Source organism: Carettochelys insculpta, chromosome 2 (assembly GCF_033958435.1).
Source record: "Carettochelys insculpta isolate YL-2023 chromosome 2, ASM3395843v1, whole genome shotgun sequence".
Lineage (NCBI taxonomy): Eukaryota > Metazoa > Chordata > Testudines > Carettochelyidae > Carettochelys > Carettochelys insculpta.
In genome coordinates, this window is record NC_134138.1 from 143,524,693 (window position 1) to 143,541,953 (window position 17,261).

The following is a 17,261-nucleotide window of genomic DNA, read 5'->3' on the forward strand; positions in this document are numbered from 1 at the left end:
TATTCTGACAGAAGATGGCAAATTTGGCTGATTATGTTGACTGTAGTCCACTCATCGTACTTCATTGGTTTAGAAATAATTGTGAAGTAATCTTTTATTTTCTGCTCACATCTAGGGATCTCCTCTTATATCTGACTGACAAACAACTCCACTGAAGCAAAAAACAACTACATGGGTGTAAACGCCTTTGTAAAGTGATTGGGCCCAATTCTGATTAATAATGGAACTGAAAAGAGCTCGACCCTTCAGGGAAAGACAAGCTACACCGCTGCTTAAATGTTCTTCCGACTCAGATGTATACAAAGAAATAGTTGAATGTGAATACAAAAGGATATCTTTCTGCTATTATAGTAATAAACGAATTGATACCTGGCTATTCAAGTTAACCATGAAGTAATATTAGGATTATTCATGTTTTATTTTAGCCTTAAATACAACACCACATAAAAAATAAAATAAAAGAGCCTTTTCATACCTCTCAAAGCCCTTGGCACACACTTCAAACCTCTATACTAATACCAAACTGCACCTAGTGCACCCTACTACATCTCAGAAAATTTGCTTATCACTAGATCAACTAAATAGCCTATTCAAAAGAATCTCTTCTGCATCTGCTTCACCCATCCACCGATGAAGAAACATATTATTATTATATTTGCTGATTGCCAATAGAGCAAAATGATTGTATGACTGTGAGCTAATGAGAAATGGACCCTCTCAAGGAGAGAGTAATAGCTATGACAAGCAGGTGAGAGTGACAAGCATAAATCTAGATATGAGAGTACTATGTTTTTTCATCTCTCTTGTGTCACTTGGAAAGCTCTGAAATCCTGAATGAGGCTGAATAGGCTTAGACTTAGTGAAGACAGAATGTACCATCCATCCACACCTGATGCACAATTGTAATGCTCCTTTTGTATGTAATATGCCTTAAAAACTAGTAATATGCTGGTCAATAACATCTTGCTAAAATGCAAGTAACTGTACTTCCCGTGAAGGTAGGAATATGAGCTGACACGCTGACTAAAAGTATGGTTGTCCATAGAAATTTGGGATCTGATGAATCCCACTCCTCAGAGACCAGGGGCAAGTTGATGCCTCAGCCAGGTGTAAACAAAGCTAATGGACTATGGTAAGTGACTGCTATTTGCGCGTGCCCAGTTTCCTGCCAAAGAATCTAAATCTTAATAAAGAAACAGCAGGTTTGTTGCCTTGCTCCCTGCTGGCAATGCTTCTTAAATGGGGAATAGAATTAAAACAGGGAGGGGAAGACACTCAAAGGCACCACTCCTCTCTCTCTCTCCGCCCATTAATTCACTGCATGAGAGGGTGCAAAGAAAGTAGCTATTCACCAGAAGAAGGGGTCCTAGCATAGCAATTAGAACAATAAAGCTGTCATAAAAGCATGTGGTGAGAAAAAGTTTGCTGTAAATATAACATAGATTGTTAATTTAGGCACCGACAGTGTCTTATCTTCATTCTTCTGATAAGCTTATCTGACTTTTATGACTCATTGCTTGTATTCACTTAAAATCTCTTCATAGTTAATAGACTTGTTATATCTGCTCCAGTGTGTTTCAGTGGAAATGTTGGGACTCTCCATTTGAGGTATGTGTGCATATAATTTCTATTAATAAAAATGACTGACTTTATATGAATTTGTATTGTTCAAAAGAAGGCCGGCCAGAGCAAGATATGAATTCTTGTGGGAAGAAGCTAGCACTGAGGTGTACTGGCATCAACCTGCAATATACCTAAGGTCTGGCTGGCTGGCTGCAGCATACACAGACATAGGTGGGAGTGACTTACGTGAAGGAAGACATTTGTGAGCAGCCTGGACTGGAGGCTACCACAGTAAATCACTATAAAGTGCACCCAGTTTAAAGGGCGGGGATGACAGCTACTCAGTCGGGATTGTATCCTGGGTATGTGATAGTATGTTAGGATTTTTCTAGCATTTATTCAGAGTTAATTATATCTTCATTGCTTCTTTCAGTTTTTCAATGTTATTTTCTGAATGGCAAGGATCCAATGAGGACAGCAACAGACAACTGGAATTTTAAGTGGTACAATGAAAAGCAGGTAGGAGCTTCCTTCCTTCCCACAGAACATTTTATACCAACACTGGTCACTCCTGGACCTAGTGCCTGTTAAAGATGACAGAAACGGTCCAAAAGGACAAAGGTAACTCCAAGTCTATGGGCTTTGTTCCTGTCAAATCCCAGACGTGTAAATCAGTTGTAAAAGTGTCATACTGAGGCAAATGAATGAAGACAGAACAGCATGTTAGTCACCCTGGGATACTCTGTCAAAGCCCATGGGACTGGGTCCTGCAGTGCTGTTGAAATATTGGTCCTTGCTGTTCCAAAGAGAGAGGATGGGACACAAGCTTGAGGGTCAAGGTGCCAATTTTAATATTGCCCCCACCAAACATATCGAACCTAATGCCCACCACACTAAACCCCATTATTGGCTATGCTGGTATTTTTGTGTACATATACTTAAACTATTCTGTAGCTCATTTTGTTCCTTTTAAGTACTAGTGAGCTTCTGTCACTCCTTTCAAGGGGAACAGAATTGTTCCCTTCATCTTCCATATTGGTAATGCATTGTTGATGGCTCAAGTATAGGATAACTTTAAATCATACTATTTCTTCTCTGGCAATGGCAAATTGAAGTCCAGAAAAAAAACAAGGGGCATTTCTTCTAATTCTGCCAGGGTTTTTGGGTTTTTGTATGCTTGTTTTGGTTCCTGTCTGTCACAAAAGAATCTAGTCTCTGCTCCCCAGTTCATATTTACTGCATCTGCTTATCAAAAAAAAAAATGGAATTGCCAATTTAGAAATGGAACATTCTGACCATGTCTATGCTAGCCATTTATTTAGAAAATAATGTCAGAATAAGACCCCTTTCGAAAAGCACCATGGAGCATCTACACACGTTATACGCTACTTCGAAATTGGGATTGAATATGAGGCCTCACTTCAAAGTCACTCTTCCATTTCTGTATTGGGAATAGTGCCCTATTTCAAAGTGTAACTTCGAAATAGGATGAGTGTAGATGGTCCACAGTCTGCTGTTTTGAAATAGCAGGTCCGCCATGGTGGTGGCCGTCAGGAGCGTGGAGATGCCCTGGCCAGCCCAAGTGGGGCTCTGTGATCACTACTGGCCCCTTTTAAGGAAATATACACACAGCAACCTGTGTCAGGAAGATGAGAGTGTGCTAACAACAGGGAGAACATGAGCTCTTAGCTGCACACCCTCCCCCGATGATAGGGCAGAGATTGCCACCCCCCTGTGCCAATGGCAAGTAGCCAGGAACCGTGTTCCCTCTGGGGTTCCCCTGGTGAATATTCCCAGGGCTCCCAGTAGCCAAGCAATCAGTGAGCCAGAAGGGGCCTCTGGTCAGGAGGAGCTCAAGGACCTCCTCAGCGTCTGGGGAGAAGAGGAGGTCCTCCTTCAGACTGGCGTGTGTCAGTGCAATGTGGACATGTTTGACCAGCTGTCTAGGGGCCTCAGTCCACAGCCACACCGGGGACCAGCTGAGGGACAGGAGGCCGCCACCCCACTCCATCTTGCAGCTGTGTGAAGTCGCCACCAGGCCAGATGCTGTCACTGCTGAGGGGATGAGGAGGTGGCAATGAACCGGACCTTCATGCAGGACATGACAGCTGTGCTCTAGGTTTGCCTGGAGATGGAGATGGAGGTGGAGGTGTGTGTGCAGGTGGCAGATTGCCTGGAAACCCTCACCGAGGCTGTGGCCACCCATCTCAACCAACCTTCCCCTCTCTCACCAGCCCCGCTCCCCACAGTCCCACCAGTGCTCCTCCAGTGCTGCCCTGATCCTGCCGGACCTCTCCCCAGCCAACTGCCTGGAACTGGTGTGGTGGCTGGTGGCCAGTGTGGCCCCTTTGGCACCAGCCCCTGAAGCACCCCATCTCTCCCCGAACACCCAGGCAAGGCTGAGGCTAAGGTCACAGCACCCCACCCCTGCTTGCCGCTACTTCCCTGTGGTCCCAGACCTGTCCCAGCCCTGGAGGGGGCCCCAGATCCAGGGCAGTAGAAGCACCCAAGGCCACCTTAGCTCCTGACCCATCACCCCAGTGGATGACTGAGTCCTCCCAACCCTGGCTCCGTCCCTCAAGTTTGGACCTTCCCCCAATGACATCCCAGATCCCTCTTGTATATAGTTCCCCCCTTGTATATAGTTGCAGGCACCTGTTTTGAGAGCAGCAGGCAGCCGCTTGTACCGGCGCTGGTCTCAGCAGCCCAGCTTTGCATAAGGGCTCTTGTTTACTCTCCACAATAATGTGGAGATCACAGCAGGCTGCAACAAATGTTGGCATGTTCGGGATGCTGACCTCCAACCTTGTGAGGAGGCAGCGAAAGTGTACCTTGAGATCCCCAAACTCGCACTCAGTGCTGTTCCTGGCCTGGTTTAGTCATGCATTGAACATATCCTGGGATGAGTCAGTGCATCCTGTGTAGGGACTCATGATCTAGGAGTGAAGAGGGTACACAACATCAGCCACAATGCAGGGCAGGGTGGTGATGTTTCCCACTGGCAGTTCCCACAGGTGGAGATAGATGCCCTCTTGCATCCTCTGCCCCAGCCAGGGGTTCCTAAACACCCTGGGCATCATGAGTCTTTTTTGACCACCCCATGCACATGTCCAAGAACCAGCCCCAGGCATTGACAAGGGCCTGGAGGACCATGGAGTGGTACCCCCTTCTATTCACAAAAGTGTCCACTTTGTGGTCCACAGCATGGACGGCTATGTGCATCCTGTCCAGAACATCAAAACAGTTTGGGAAGCCCAGTTCCACTAAGCCAGTGATGGTGATGTCCAGGTCCCCGATGGTGATGACCCGGTGCAGGAAGAGGGTGTTTATCACCTGGATGATCGGCATGGGGTGGAAGACAGACACGTCCATGAGTTTGTGGCCGGGTGGTCCCTGACTCCCTGGAGGGCTCCCTGCCCTAGCCCCCTGCAGGGCCACCTTCCATGGCCCCTTATCCAGTGGCTCCCTCCCCATGGTGGGTGTGTGGACTGAGCCAGGCTTACCTCAAGCAGGACTGCCCCGATGGTGGCCTTGCCTACCCCAAGCTGATAGCCGACACACTGGTAGCTGTCTGGGGTGGCCAGCTTCAGATGGCTATTGCAACCCTCTTCTGCAGAGGGAGCACTGGCTGCATTCTGGTGTCATGGTGCCAAAGAGCTGGGGCAAGCCAGTGGCACAGTTCCTCAAAGGTATTCCTGGTCATCCTGAAGTTATGCAGCCATTGGTTGTTACCCCATTTCCCCAGCATGAGGTGGTTCACCATTCGGTGCTGGTGGGGTACACCTAATGTGGCCAAATCAGTGGAATCAGGGGCGCATTGAAGTAGCCCCTGGCAGATGGCCCACAGGAGAGGGCCTGTGCAACAGCTGCTGCTGGAGGAGAGCCACAAGCAGCATGGCCAGCAGGCTGGCTATAGCCCCGATGAACTCCCCCTTGGGAAGTTCCTGTGGAGACATGGTGTCCCTGGTGGGGCTCAGGACCCTGTCCAATGTCTGCAGTGCTGTGGCAAACCTTATAGCCCAGATCACATGCACAGTGTGAGTTTTGGGAGGGACCCTTTAAGGGAGTGCATGGCTCCAAGCCCCAGAAGGGCTTGGCAGCCATGCAACCACATTTGTGGCATTTTCTGGCCCATTATTTTGAAATAGTAGCCATAGATGTGTAGACGCTCCCTTTTGGAATGCTGGGTCACTCTTCCAAAGTGGGGGATTGTGTCTTTGTGGGTGTGGATGTACAATTTTGAAGGCCATTCTTTTGAAAAGTGCTTTTTGAAAGGGGTCCTTTCGAAATTGCAATGTAATGTAGACATAGCCTCTATTCCATACACTACACTTTTGTGAGCATTTTTATAGTATTCTAAATCTGTTTTTCCCATGGCACTTGAAGCTTATGGGGTAGTTCAGATTCTATTGCATTCCTCTTTTTAAGTGCCGGAAACCGGAGAGCTTCATTAGAGTAAAATGTGTGAAAAGTGATACTGAAACAGAAGAATCTGTTGAATTGCTTCTGTCAGTTAAATGCTGAATGATGTTAAATCTGCTTTAATCCGAACATTTCAGTATTTACTGGATGGAAATCAGCAATTACCTCTTAAAATACACTGTCACATAGTAATAATGATGTACATATTTGTGAAACATTCTAATGCAGGAGGAAAGATGACAAAGCAAGGATCGACACTTTGTTTTCAAGAGTGAAGTATTTGAATTTGCAGCCATATTTTATTTTTTTTCCACAAAAGGTGAAGCTCATTGCCCATTCAAAGTTAAGTAGTCCCATTTCTGTTTCTCAAATGGGGAGAAGGAGCACAAGGAGGATGACACAGAGAAACAACTGCCGGAGCTGCTGTTCTATAGATTGCAGTGCTATTTCTAGGGTATCGAAGACAGCGTAGATTAATGGGAAAGAGTTATTCTGCAGATCTGGGATGACTGAGAGTGGTGAGACAGCAAACTACCACGTTTGAGATATGTGCTAAAAAATCCAGATCTGCAGTGCACCAACAAATGTTGCCCCAGGCCTTGGGAAGTGGCCCTTGGAAAGCTATTCACTCCTGAATGCCATCAGTTTGCAATCATCTAATTCAGCATGAAAAAATCAACTCATGTCAGGTATGCATATAATGACATGCATAAAGTACTACTGCATCACATTATTGTAAAACTTGGAAATGATCAGGAGATGCCAGTTTTGCAGATTTGGGGTTTCCAAACTATACACAAACAGCTGGATGTGAGTAAACAGTGTGCCCTCATAGACAAGAAGGTTAACAGCATATGAGGGTGCATTAGAAAGAGCATTTTGAGAAGATCTAGAGAAGTAGTTGTTCCCCTCTATTCATCATTGGTGAGACCAAATCTGGAATACTGTCTCCAGTTTTGGTCCCACCAGTATAAAAATGATGTGGATGTACTGGAGCAGGTTCAGCGGAGGGCAACAAAAATAGTTAAGGGGCCGGAGCACAAGACCTATGAAGATAGGCTGAGAGATTTGGGCTTGTTCAGTTTTCAGAAGAGAAGACTTAGGGGTGATTTAATAGCAGCTTTCAACTTCCTGAAGAGGAGCTCTAAAGAGGAGGGTGAGAAACTGTTCTCAGTGGTGACAGGTGGCAGAACAAGGAGTAATGGTCTGAAGCTGAAGAGGGAGAGGTCTAGGTTAGATATTAGGAAAAACTACTTCACCTGGAGGGTGGTGAAACATTGGAATGCGTTGCCTATAGGGGTAGTGGATTCTCCATCCCTCAAGGTTTTTAAATCCCAGCTTGACAAGGTCCTGGCTGGAATGACTTAATGGGGGTTGATCCTGCTTGAAGCAGGGGACTGGACTAGATGACCTCCTGAGGTCCCTTCTAGCCCTATGATTCTATGACATGCACATATAATTCCCCCATCCACATCCACTCAGGACTCAGTTTATCAGCAGAAAGATTTTTTGTCCATGGGGTTCCCAGGGCTGATTGACTGTGGTAACAGGTTTACAAGTATAAAAACACAGTGGTCTGACAGGATCCATTATGTTAGCATTTTTCAGAGATACATCTATTTTCAATAATGGAGGATTTTACAATTATTTGCCTTTAGTTTTACCTCAGAATTTACACTTTCAGAATTTTTTCCTGCTTAATCAAAATATCAAGGCCAACCTCCTAAGTTTCCTAGTTTCAAATAGGAACCTGATGTTAGATTTGCTTGAACTTCTGCACAAATTTGTTCAGGAAGGTGGATATGGGACTAAAGTGTAATTTATAATGAACCCTCAAATATGACTAGTTAAGTTAGATGTTATTTTTGTTGTGAGAGTTTTACACTGCTCTAATTAAGCAAAACAGCTCACAATAATGTTCACAGGAATTGCAAGTAATGGTGCATTTCTCTAAAAAATATAAAGCCTAATGAGAAAAATTAACAAGCAAGGTAAAACTCAGCATTATCCCAAACACCAAGTTGCTTATGTGCTAACTAAGGTATTCAAGTGTAAGGTAGTTATCAGATCCATTTGACCCCATCTCCTTAGCGATTGTGCTCATTTAATGAGCTTTGACTTTGGTTAGATAAATTCAATTGGCTTAATGTCTGTGTCAGTACTGGTCCCTCCTTTCAAAAAGGGCATGCAAATGTGGCAGATCAAAAATGCAAATGAGATGCTAATTTGCATATTTGGTGTCTCATTTGCATGATGACAGACCCTCATGGTTCCAGAAGAGCTGTTTTCAAAATGCAAAATAGCTGTGTAGATTTGCATTTCAAAAGCAGCTCTTCTGGAATGGTAAGTGGCTACCATTATTCAAATAGAGTGCAGAATACACAAATTAGCTCATTATTGGAATTTTCCATGCAGCACATTTGCATGCCCCTTTTGAAAGGGAAGGGCCAGTGTAGACATAGCCAATGTGCTTTTGTATAAGGTTTACCTCAGCCTGAAAAAATATTGCTTTCTTAATGTGGTAACTTTCCAGTAACTTTAATTTTTTTTCCAGGGTGATAAGTTAAAAATTAAGTTAAGTTTTCTTACAGGGGTCACTTCTTGTATTCAAGTTGTAATTAGAACTAAATACAACCAACTTGTCAATTGTATACACAAGGGGAAAAAGTACAAGCTCATTACCTTGTTATGGTTTACTGGCATTATTTCTATATGGCACATTATGCTTTCATAGTCAAAATTAACTAGACATCTTTAAAAAAAAAATCAAGCCTGAATCTGAATTGGCCTTAGTTCTACTTTGTCAGTTTAAGCAAAACTGCAGCAAGGGTTCCTAACTTGAATTATTAGTTTCCCCACTATATTTATCTGGATCAGAGTTTGAAATTGTTGAACTGTCAGTACACACTCACTGAATTTCTTCAGGGATAAAAATACTTTAGACACGCACTTAAGCACTCTCTCCCTCACCCACAAATCATTTTTAATGAAATGTTTCCTGCCATCTTGACAGCATTGTAGCTGTCAGCAGTACAGAGTAATTACCAATAACAGAATGTTGGGGGAAAATGGGATTTCTCTCATTTTTAAACCAATTTTTAACAACTTAGAAAATTCAATTCACATTTAAATTAATATTTCACATCAAGTTTCAATGAGACCGGTGCAAGAATTCATTGGTTTTGCTTTGCAAGAGTTTATGGAATTGTTATCTTTCAATTTGTTTTCCACAAGTTAGGCTGTAGCCACACTAATTCCTCCTTTTTGGAGGGGGCATGGTAATGGGCGCTTCAACAGATGCTAATGAGGCACTGCCATGAATATGCAGGGCCTCATTAGCATAATGGTGGCTGCACGTGCTTTGAAAGTGCCTCTTTCAAAACGCATTCTACCCGTGTAGCCAGGGGCCTTTCGAAACAACCCTCTGTTTTTGAAAACCCCTTCTTCCCGTTTGGTTTTGGGAAGAAGGGGCTTTTGAAATCAGGATGGTCGTTTCGAAAGGCCTCTGGCTACATAGGCAGTGTTCATTTAGAAAGAGGAACTTTCAAAGCGCAGACAGATACAATCATGCTAATGAGACGCTGCATATTCATGGAAGCACCTCATTAGCATCTTCCAAAGTGCCTTGTTACCATGTTCCCTCTGAAAGGAGGGGCTAGTGTGGCGTAACCTTAGTCATTAAGTTAAAGGTCCCAAAAGATAAAGACACAAAACAAAGGACTGCTGAAGTTCCTTGGTTTCTGATCTTTTCCATTACAATTTCCTTTGAAAATAATGACATTAACCACAAGCATTTAAAATAATATTTTGCTTGAAACAAATTCAGTTTTAATTAACTGCTGTTGCATCAGATTTTGCCATCACACTTTAAAATAGATACATACAAAAACAAAAGATAGGTTTTTTTTCCAAAGACATCCCCAAAAACACCTTTGTGCTTCACATAAATCCTACAATAACTGTAACCCTTTAAATTATATTAGTTAGCACTTCTTGGTGCCACACTTCTAGTACAACCTTTTTATTCAAATTAAAACTCTGTATTCTTATGTAAATAGGAGTACTATTGGAATAAGTGGAGGTTCTATGACAGCCTTATGTGCAGCATAAAGCCCATCTCAGAGGCAATACGATCCACCAGTTGAGTTTTGAGTCTCCCATTGGGATCCCAGAGGTCTCATTTTTGTTCCCAGCACTGGCCTGCTGGCCATCTTAGGCAAGTCATTGAACAGTTATGTCCATTTCCTTATCATATTTTGCATATTTAGACTGTAAGCTATTTAGAACAGGCATTATCTCAATGGCCGTGTCTACACTGGCCCCAAACTTCGAAATGGCCATTTACATGGCCATGAAGCACTGAAATATATACACAGCGCCTCATTAGCATACAGGTGGCCGCGGCACTTTGAAATTGACGTGGCTCGCCGCCACACAGCTCATCCCGACGGGGCTCCTTTTCGAAAGGACCCCACCTATTTCGAAGTCCCCTTATTCCCATCTGCTCATAGGAATAAGGAGACTTCCAAGTAGGCGGGGCCCTTTCGAAAAGGAGCCCCATTGGGATGAGCCGCACGGCGGCGAGCTGTGTCAATTTTGAAGTGCCGCGGCCGTCCACATGCTAATAAAGCTCTGAATATGTCTTTCAGTGCTTCATTAGTAAACTCTGAAATGGCCATTTACGTGGCCATTTCGAAGTTTGGGCCTAGTGTAGACATAGCCAATATGTACAATGCCTACAGTCTTTAGCTGAATGCCTTCAGCATAACATAAAACAGCATAAGTCAAGAGCTCAACATAAAAATATTATTGGCATAAGTTTGGGATGGCCATATTGTTCAACCTCTGCAATATAAACAACGATATCCTGTAGATGATTTTTAGACAAATATTTATGACAGAAGTGTTTTGATCTAATTTTCTTCTAGTAAAGGAAATACAGGAATTTATACCACACTCAGTTTGTGTTTAATATTTTGTTACCTTAATCAGTTATCACTCACTTTGAACCATCTGTTTAGCCCAAGCATTTTCCTTTTCTCCCATCTTGAAAATATCATAAAAAACAGTCCGTGCAAGAAGAGAAGAAAGCTGGTGCATGCATGTGCTAATATAAGAGTCAGACTTAGTAATGCTTTACCAAAGAAGTTAGGAATCAAATTGCTGGTGTTGAAATTAGTGAGAAAAAACAGCTAGAAATGCATACTCATTGGAGACTCAGTCTTGCCCCTACTGAGGTTCTGGCAAAATTCTCGTTTTACTTAAACCATTCAAAGGCCGTGTTTTGCTTTTTGTATGAGTGGAAATATGTCTGGTATCAACTCAAAGAAAATTTTACTCCCTTCGAAAGTTTTAGCATAACCTGGTTGGTCATTCTGGATCATATGAGGGTAAAGAATCATTTTAGCACATGTTTAAAGCCCCTCATCCTTTACCCTTCTTCCCAGTTTTAATGATGACAAAGTTTACCAGACAAAGCTTTCAAAATATATCTACTACTAATTGAGGATTAGTCTTTTTGGATGGGAAATTTTGACTACTTTGTCCTGTTCCCCCTGTAGGGAAATACTTGAATCTCCCTTGTTATTCAGTAACTAAAAGAAGACATCTTTTTACAAAAGAACTTAAGAACCTGATTACAACAGGAGACAGCTGAACTAGAGTTCATTTGCAAGTTCAATACAATCAACTAATGAATGAATGAATTCATCTTAATTAATACACTACAAAGGCAATTTCCCCTATCTTGATAATCACATCTCCACAACAAATTCTGTGAATAAGCCACATTTGCCCTGACTTGATTAGACTCATTAACATTGGTCCTACACTTGACAAGTATTTATTTTATTATTCTTGTACATACCTGTCTCTGGCTATGTCTCGACTGCAGAGATCTGCCACATCCAGAGTGTTCTGTTACCATTCCTGTAAACCTCGTTCTACAAGGAAGAAGGAATGGTCTATGGGGGGCAGTTTTCTGAAATTTGGCACCACGTAGATGGGCAAAATTTCAGAAAAGCCCCTCCTGCCATAAAAGCAGTCAAATATATGCAAGTTGTGGTGTACTATTTGAGAATGTTTTCCCAACATTTCCCCAGAGTGTAGCCTAAGCCTCTGTAATTTCCACTCCAATTCATCTAATGGCATGCGTTTTGTCTAGGAAAGCATATGACCTAATAAAGTGAGCAGTCTCTAAGGTGTCACATGACTCCTCATTGGTTTTGCAGATATAGACTGGGACTATTCCCCATCCTGGACATTCACAGCTCAGTATCTGCTGCTCACTGTGGGCTGTCTGTGTCTTTCTGCAGTTGTCTGATCAACGCTAAAGCTGATTAGAAACTTTGGAGTAGGGGGTTAATTTAAAAAAATAATCTATAAAAGGTGTTCTAATTAAATTGAATTCAATTTGAAGTTTCAATCAGCTGTATTCATGAGCCTTATGAAGCAATCAAAAGATAAAACAGACAATGAGAGAAACAAGTGTGTAGACATTTAAATTCCTCACTTTTGAGTTTTCCCACAAGAGCAGAATTTGGAAGATGAATATACTACAGATACAGATGCGACTGAATCTTTGGCTGGGGATGATAATGGCCATTAAAATTCTTGAACTGGTTCATGTTGGTATCTGGTCTGTGATTCAGTTTAGATGACATATGTCCCAAATTGGTTGTCCATTTCCAAGGACAGATGCTAGCTCAAATTGAGAGAAAAAGCTTTCAGTGGTAATTTGTACTCAGAAGTGATTTGTGAGAATATCTGAGTAGGTCTATACTCTTATTTCGGGGGAGGAATGTCTAATGAATAGAGTATTTTGCTTAAATTGTTCATGGTTTACACTCTGACACTTATTCATGTTTAACTTCTAAGCTCTTAAGCATCTTTATTACAGAAACTTTAGCTTATTAGTCAGTCTAAATAGCCATACCGGGTCAAAACAAAACTCATGTTTTAACAATTCATCCTTTTTTTCTAACAAAAAAAAAGTCTAATAACCAGAAATACAATGGCAATTCAACTGAAAACTGGAAAAATTCAAGGGCCCAGACTATTTTGAATCCTTCCTTTAACAATTTCTCATTTTCCTCTTCACCATCGCTGCTTTGGACTTCTCTTGTAACATATTCTGGGTTGTGTAACAAATGACCTGCACCTTCATTGCTCAAATCATATTTAACTATAAATTTGACCCATCTAGGAATGTTCCACAGCAATCAGTTCAGACAGTGAGCCCAAAGTTGTTGGATGACATGGTTCACTGGGCATGTACTAGTGCTATATAAAATGGAATGGGAAGGACAAATCAGAATCATCTGTGACAGTTAGTGACTTTGTGGTTCAGATCACTTCCAGCATCTTTATTACTTCTACACTAAGGCTACGTGTACATGACAGCGCAAATTTGAAAGGTGCTCTTTTGAAATTTGTGGTTCAAATGATCGCCTTTAGAAATAAAGTGTCCGCACATGAGCAGCAGCTGGCACCTCTGATCTGCCCTTTCAAAAGAAAGGGCCAGGAAACACTGTGAACGGGGTTGCAGGGTGGACAATGTCCTTCCAGCCCACAGCCATCCACTCCCTTAAAGGGCCACTCCCCAACACCCTCACCCTACACACTCTGAGGCCTGCAGAGCGGCCATGAGCCCTGCAGACCAAGTGCAGGCACCAGATGGACCAACCAAGGCCAAATGGACTAACAGCAGCTGGATGTCCTGCAGGACCTAGCCACCAACACTTTCACCCTGCCGTCCAAAGAACTGGTGGCTGCTCTTCACCCTCTCCTGGGGGCCTTATAGGTGTAGATGCACTTTGTCACCATATTGAATAGTAACAGAGAGGAAGCTGTGCTAGTCTATACACTGTCAAAACAAAAAGCAGTCAAGTAGTGCTTTAAAGACTAACAAAATAATTTATTAGGTGAGCTTTCGTGGGACAGACCCACTTCTTCAGACCATAGCCAGACCAGAACAGACTCAATATTTAAGGCAAATAATATGCCCTAAATATTGAGTCTGTTCTGGTACGGCTATGGTCTGAAGAACTGGGTCTGTCCCAAGAAAGCTCACCTAATAAACTATTTTGCTAGACTTTAAAGTGCTACTTCAGTGCTTTTCGTTTTGTCACCATATGTTACTGTCGACAGATGCTTCTTGTGGAGATGTAGCATTTATGTTTTAAGCATTTAAAGAAAAGGGTCTTTGAAAATACAAGTAAGCAAACTAAGGCAACAAATAGAGTACACAGAAGTAATACCACTTCTTATAGTTTTCTTGCTTATTTCCTGGAATTTAAACAGATGGAAGTATTTTTGATGAAAGGTTAATTTACACACACAATAGCTACGTCTACACTGGGATGCTACATCGACATAGCTTATTTCAATGTAGCGAAATCGAAATAAGCTATTTCAATGAATAGCATCCACACATCCTCCAGGGCTGGTGCTGTCGACGTTGAACGTCGACGTTGGACAGCACTCCATCGAAATAAGCGCTGCAGGGGAGCGTCTACATGCCAAAGCAGCCCAGATCGAAATAAGGGTTCCAGGAACACCTGCAGACAGGGTCACAGGGCAGACTAGCACTTGCGGGGCAACAGCAAGTTGCTCCCTTAAAGGGCCCCTCCCAGACACACACAGCCTGCACAGCACGCAGTCTGCAGAGCCACAGGCACGCACACCCCGTGAAGCACCATGGACCCCCAGGAGCAGCAGCAGCAGCAGCCAGAGGCCCACACACCCGCCCCTGGAGGAGCAGTGGCTGCCCTGCTCAGTGCCATGCAGGAGGCAGCTGACCATCTTTTATTTGAGGAAGATGAGCTGCCCCCAGGGGATGAGGAAGCAGCCCTGGACCTTGCTGCCCTCCCAGTCCCCCTCCCGCCCCCCCGCCGCACACACCACCGGCTGTGGAGATATCCCACGAGCACGGACTGGTGGGAGTGGCTGGTACTCGGCGAGTGGGACAACGACCACTGGCTCCGGAACTTCCAAATGAGCCAGCAGACATTCCTGGAGCTCTGCCAGTGGCTCACCCCTGCCTTACGGCACCAGGACACCCCCATGCGATGTGCCCTCACTGTAGAGAAACAGGTCGGCATCGCTGTCTGGAAGCTGGCCACTCCAGACAGCTACCGATCCATAGGGCAGCAGTTTGGCGTGGGCAAGGCCACAGTCAGGGCTGTCCTCATGGAGGTAAGAGGATCCGGGGGGAAGGGGGGATCCCTGGGGGGAGGGGAAAGCCCGGGGGGGGGCCTGGGGGGCGGAGCCCTGGAGGGGAGGGGGTTGAGCTCTGGGGGGAGGGCCAGACACACCCTGCACACCCCTCACCAGTGCTCTCTCATGTTCTTCCCCTGCAGGTTGTCCATGCAATCAACGCCCTGCTCCTCCACAGGCTCACGCGGCTTGGGAACCCGGATGCTGCCATCACAGGGTTTGCCGGCCTGCGCTTCCCAAATTGCTTTGGGGCTCTGGATGGGACCCTTATCCCCATCCGTGCCCTGGAGCACAGCGGAGGACACTTCCTCAATAGGAAGGGATACCATTTGGTGGTCCTCCAGGCCTTGGTAGACAGCCGGGGCTGCTTCCTGGACATCTATGTTGGCTGGCCTGGCAGCACCCACAATGCCCAGATGTTCAGAAATTCGGGCCTGTGCTGCCGGCTGGAGGCGGGGACCTACTTCCCCCAGTGGGAGATCCCTGTGGGGGACACCACCCATGCCCCTCTGCCTCGTCGCAGACGTGGCGTACCCCCTCCGGCCCTGGCTCATGCACCCTTACATGGGCCATGTCACAGCCAGCCAGGAGCGGTTCAACATGCGCTTGAACCATGAGCACCAGGTGGTCGAGCACACTTTCGGCCGCCTCAAAGGGTGCTGGAGGTGTCTCCTCACCCGCCTGGATGCAGGCCTCACCAACATACCCCAGGTTATGGGTGCATGCAACTCACTCCACAACCTGGCAGAGAGCAAGGGAGAGGCCTTCTTCCAGGGCTGGGCTGTGGAAACTGGCAGGACCAACTTCCAGCCACCCGCTGCCCCCAGTCGCCAAGTCGACCCTGAGGGGATCCGGGTCCGGGAGGCCCTGCGGGCCCATTTTGACCAGGCTGCTGGGTGAACGCTGGCAGGGCCAGCTGCGGGTGAGCCACCCACCCATCCTCCACAACACTCCCTGCCCCCACGCCCACACCACAGAGAACCCGAGAGCACACCCCCCCACACACACTTCTGTGCAATAAATGGGATTTTTTTTAAACAAAACTGTGCAACCTGTATTCATTATTAACAGAAGAAGGGGGGAACTATGTACATGGGGGGACAGGTACAAAACAGGGATAGAACAAAAACTATTTACAAAGATGGGGGGAATATGTCCAAGGGAGGGAGCCGGAGAGGGCCTTGGGGGGCAACGTCCTCGGCCACGCACCCCCCTATTGTCCTGTGCCTGGTGTTGGGGGGCGCGACCCACGTCTTGGCCGGAGGCCCGGTTGAGGCTGCATGGGGGCCGGGAGAACCAGCAGATTGGGCTGGGTGGAGTCCAGAGGCCCATGGTCCCCCTCGGTGGCAGGCCCCAGGACAGCTGATGGTGGAGGGATGGCAGGCGGAGCGGCGGGCGAAGCGACGGGGGGGCCAAGTGCTGCGCGATGTCCTCGAAGGTGCGCAAGAAGGCCCCCCAAGCCTCCTGGCTCCAGGCCAGTGCTCACTCCTGGAGATGGAGCTGCCGCTCCTCCACCTGCAGGCGCTGCTTGGACACCTCCAGCTGACGCCAGAGGGTGGCAAGCAGCTGGGGGTCCGTGGATGCCCGCAGATGGCTCTGCCACTGTCCGGCTTGTCCTGGGGCTGGTCTATGCTCCGCCGAGGGGCTGGCCTGGTGGGATGGCCCCGGTGGGCTGTCCAGGACCACTGATGCCACGCTGGTGCTCTCTGGGCCCTCCGATGGTGCAGCTGCAGAACAGAGGGGGGAAGAAGAGTGGAGACAGATGTTAGTCTGGGCCGTGACCCGTGGCCTTTGTCCCCCCACCCCTCTGCTGCTGCTTCCCCATCTCCGTCCCCTGGAGATGCTGATGATGATGATGATGGGTGTCCAACCCTGCTCCCCCTGGAGGACCCTAGGTTCCGCTCCCCCCATCCCCAGGGATGGGGCATGGCACTGTCCTGCTGAGGGGGCAGGGGCTGATGGACTCTTCTGAGGGACATGCCACTGCTGTCCTCGGGGCCATGGTCATCTGGGTGTGTGCAGGGCCCTGGTCATGTCTCTTGTCCCCACCCCTTAACCCC

At 45.9% G+C, this 17,261-nt stretch overlaps 1 protein-coding gene across 10 annotated transcripts in view; it reads left to right on the forward strand.

Annotated features, from left to right (window-relative positions):
• Positions 1–1,472: 1,472 nt before the first annotated feature.
• LOC142009567 (uncharacterized) overlaps positions 1,473–17,261 on the forward strand; it is a 110,707-nt gene continuing 94,918 nt past the window's right edge. For 3 of the 10 annotated variants that reach the window (XR_012644517.1, XR_012644518.1, XM_074987806.1), the window contains exons 1-2: positions 1,473–1,608; positions 1,997–2,082. The gene's annotated coding sequence lies outside the window, so the exon portion shown is untranslated. Of the gene's footprint in view, positions 1,609–1,711; positions 1,795–1,856; positions 1,926–1,996; positions 2,185–17,261 lie in introns of those variants that run through there. The other 7 variants (XR_012644516.1, XR_012644515.1, XM_074987807.1 and 4 more) reach the window with 4 other exon arrangements.